Source organism: Drosophila subpulchrella, unplaced genomic scaffold (genome assembly GCF_014743375.2).
Source record: "Drosophila subpulchrella strain 33 F10 #4 breed RU33 unplaced genomic scaffold, RU_Dsub_v1.1 Primary Assembly Seq82, whole genome shotgun sequence".
Taxonomy (NCBI): Eukaryota; Metazoa; Arthropoda; class Insecta; order Diptera; family Drosophilidae; genus Drosophila; species Drosophila subpulchrella.
Window position 1 is genome coordinate 260,001 of NW_023665717.1, and position 4,432 is coordinate 264,432.

General features: G+C 38.4%; 1 non-coding gene across 1 annotated transcript in view; it reads left to right on the top strand.

Annotated features, from left to right (window-relative positions):
• Positions 1-3,665, top strand: part of LOC119562694 — a 3,971-nt gene extending 306 nt beyond the window's left edge. Inside the window, exon 1 of the ribosomal RNA XR_005221962.1 lies at positions 1-3,665. This exon is cut by the window's left edge and continues 306 nt beyond it. This is a non-coding gene — a ribosomal RNA (large subunit ribosomal RNA).
• The last annotated feature ends 767 nt before the right edge of the window (positions 3,666-4,432 follow it).

Here is a 4,432-nt window from a genome sequence, read left to right on the forward strand (position 1 = left end):
AGTGGGTGGTAAACTCCATCTAAAACTAAATATAACCATGAGACCGATAGTAAACAAGTACCGTGAGGGAAAGTTGAAAAGAACTCTGAATAGAGAGTTAAACAGTACGTGAAACTGCTTAGAGGTTAAGCCCGATGAACCTGAATATCCGTTATGGAAAATTCATCATTAAAATTGTAATATTTAAACAATATTATGATAATAGTGTGCATTTTTTCCATATAAGGACATTGTAATCTATTAGCATACAAAATTTATCATAAAATATAACTTATAGTTTATTCAAATTAATTTGCTTGCATTTTAACACAGAATAAATGTTATTAATTTGATAAAGTGCTGATAGATTTATATGAATACAGTGCGTTAATTTTTCGGAATTATATAATGGCATAATTATCATTGATTTTTGTGTTTATTATATGCACTTGTATGATTAACAATGCGAAAGATTCAGGATACCTTCGGGACCCGTCTTGAAACACGGACCAAGGAGTCTAACATATGTGCAAGTTATTGGGATATAAACCTAATAGCGTAATTAACTTGACTAATAATGGGATTAGTTTTTTAACTATTTATAGCTAATTAACACAATCCCGGGGCGTTCTATATAGTTATGTATAATGATATTTATATTATTTATGCCTCTAACTGGAACGTACCTTGAGCATATATGCTGTGACCCGAAAGATGGTGAACTATACTTGATCAGGTTGAAGTCAGGGGAAACCCTGATGGAAGACCGAAACAGTTCTGACGTGCAAATCGATTGTCAGAATTGAGTATAGGGGCGAAAGACCAATCGAACCATCTAGTAGCTGGTTCCTTCCGAAGTTTCCCTCAGGATAGCTGGTGCATTTTAATGTTATATAAAATAATCTTATCTGGTAAAGCGAATGATTAGAGGCCTTAGGGTCGAAACGATCTTAACCTATTCTCAAACTTTAAATGGGTAAGAACCTTAACTTTCTTGATATGAAGTTCAAGGTTATGATATAATGTGCCCAGTGGGCCACTTTTGGTAAGCAGAACTGGCGCTGTGGGATGAACCAAACGTAATGTTACGGTGCCCAAATTAACAACTCATGCAGATACCATGAAAGGCGTTGGTTGCTTAAAACAGCAGGACGGTGATCATGGAAGTCGAAATCCGCTAAGGAGTGTGTAACAACTCACCTGCCGAAGCAACTAGCCCTTAAAATGGATGGCGCTTAAGTTGTATACCTATACATTACCGCTAAAGTAGATGATTTATATTACTTGTGATATAAATTTTGAAACTTTAGTGAGTAGGAAGGTACAATGGTATGCGTAGAAGTGTTTGGCGTAAGCCTGCATGGAGCTGCCATTGGTACAGATCTTGGTGGTAGTAGCAAATAATCGAATGAGACCTTGGAGGACTGAAGTGGAGAAGGGTTTCGTGTGAACAGTGGTTGATCACGAGTTAGTCGGTCCTAAGTTCAAGGCGAAAGCCGAAAATTTTCAAGTAAAACACAAATGCCATACAAATATAATTATATTATATAAATCAAGCTAATTAATATACTTGAATAATTTTGAACGAAAGGGAATACGGTTCCAATTCCGTAACCTGTTGAGTATCCGTTTGTTATTAAATATGGGCCTCGTGCTCATCCTGGCAACAGGAACGACCATAAAGAAGCCGTCGAGAGATATCGGAAGAGTTTTCTTTTCTGTTTTATAGCCGTACTACCATGGAAGTCTTTCGCAGAGAGATATGGTAGATGGGCTAGAAGAGCATGACATATACTGTTGTGTCGATATTTTCTCCTCGGACCTTGAAAATTTATGGTGGGGACACGCAAACTTCTCAACAGGCCGTACCAATATCCGCAGCTGGTCTCCAAGGTGAAGAGTCTCTAGTCGATAGAATAATGTAGGTAAGGGAAGTCGGCAAATTAGATCCGTAACTTCGGGATAAGGATTGGCTCTGAAGATTGAGATAGTCGGGCTTGATTGGGAAACAATAACATGGTTTATGTGCTCGTTCTGGGTAAATAGAGTGTCTGGCATTTATGTTGGTCACTTGTTCCCCGGATAGTTTAGTTACGTAGCCAATTGTGGAACTTTCTTGCTAAAATTTTTAAGAATACTAATTGGGTTAAACCAATTAGTTCTTATTAATTATAACGATTATCAATTAACAATCAATTCAGAACTGGCACGGACTTGGGGAATCCGACTGTCTAATTAAAACAAAGCATTGTGATGGCCCTAGCGGGTGTTGACACAATGTGATTTCTGCCCAGTGCTCTGAATGTCAAAGTGAAGAAATTCAAGTAAGCGCGGGTCAACGGCGGGAGTAACTATGACTCTCTTAAGGTAGCCAAATGCCTCGTCATCTAATTAGTGACGCGCATGAATGGATTAACGAGATTCCTACTGTCCCTATCTACTATCTAGCGAAACCACAGCCAAGGGAACGGGCTTGGAATAATTAGCGGGGAAAGAAGACCCTTTTGAGCTTGACTCTAATCTGGCAGTGTAAGGAGACATAAGAGGTGTAGAATAAGTGGGAGATATTAGACTTCGGTTTGGTATCGCCAATGAAATACCACTACTCTTATTGTTTCCTTACTTACTTGATTAAATGGAACGTGTATCATTTCCTAGCCATTATACGGATATATTTATTATATCTTATGGTATTGGGTTTTGATGCAAGCTTCTTGATCAAAGTATCACGAGTTTGTTATATAATCGCAAACAAATTCTTTAATAAAACGGTGCATTTATGTATTTTTGATTTGAAAATTTGGTATAACTCCAATTACTCAGGTATGATCCAATTCAAGGACATTGCCAGGTAGGGAGTTTGACTGGGGCGGTACATCTCTCAAATAATAACGGAGGTGTCCCAAGGCCAGCTCAGTGCGGACAGAAACCACACATAGAGCAAAAGGGCAAATGCTGACTTGATCTCGGTGTTCAGTACACACAGGGACAGCAAAAGCTCGGCCTATCGATCCTTTTGGTTTAAAGAGTTTTTAACAAGAGGTGTCAGAAAAGTTACCATAGGGATAACTGGCTTGTGGCGGCCAAGCGTTCATAGCGACGTCGCTTTTTGATCCTTCGATGTCGGCTCTTCCTATCATTGTGAAGCAAAATTCACCAAGCGTTGGATTGTTCACCCATGCAAGGGAACGTGAGCTGGGTTTAGACCGTCGTGAGACAGGTTAGTTTTACCCTACTAATGACAAAACGTTGTTGCGACAGCATTCCTGCGTAGTACGAGAGGAACCGCAGGTACGGACCAATGGCACAATACTTGTTCGAGCGAACAGTGGTATGACGCTACGTCCGTTGGATTATGCCTGAACGCCTCTAAGGTCGTATCCGTGCTGGACTGCAATGATAAATAAGGGGCAATTTGCATTGTATGGCTTCTAAACCATTTAAAGTTTATAATTTACTTTATAAACGACAATGGATGTGATGCCAATGTAATTTGTAACATAGTAAATTGGGAGGATCTTTGATCACCTGATGCCGCGCTAGTTACATATAAAAGCATTATTTAATACAATGACAAAGCCTAGAATCAATTGTAAACGACTTTTGTAACAGGCAAGGTGTTGTAAGTGGTTGAGCAGCTGCCATACTGCGATCCACTGAAGCTTATCCTTTGCTTGATGATTCGATAATAAAGATGTTGCAAGCGGGCATAATCATTATGCTTGCTTGCAGCATCGCACGCCACTTTGTTTGTGGTGTGTAAGGTAGGGAAGAAGAAATATAAAAGACCTAAATTGGAAACATCAATATATAAGTAAATATTGAACAAACAAAATGTATCGTCATCTTATTAGTGACGCGATGATAAAGTGGCAAACATATTCCATGTATAAATATTCCTATGGTATTAAAATTCAAGTAAAGAGGACATATATAAAAGTTTGTATATATGGTTCATTCAATGGTAGCAGCGGTTGGTTGGTTGGTGTCTGCTCCTCTTATTGTTCAAAACTTATGTTATGGTAGCAAGTCTATATCGTCATATTATTAGTGACGCGAAAAAGTAGTGGCAAAACATATTCCATGTATAAATAAATATTCCTATGGTATTGAAATTCAAGTAAAGAGGCCATTCAAGTAAAGAGGACTTATATAAATATAAGTATATATAATGGTAGCAGCGCGGTTGGTTGGTTGGTGTGTCTGCTCCTCTTATTGTTCAAAACTTATGTTATGGTAGCAAGACTGTATCGTCATATTATTAGTGACGCGAAAAAGTAGTGGCAAAACATATTCCATGTATAAATATTCCTATGGTATTGAAATTCAACTAAAGAGGACATATAAAATTACTATCAATGGTAGCAGTGGTTGGTTGGTTGGTGGTTGGTTGGCGGCTGCTCCTATTATTGTTCAAGACTTATGTTATGGTAGCAAGTCTGTATCGTCATAT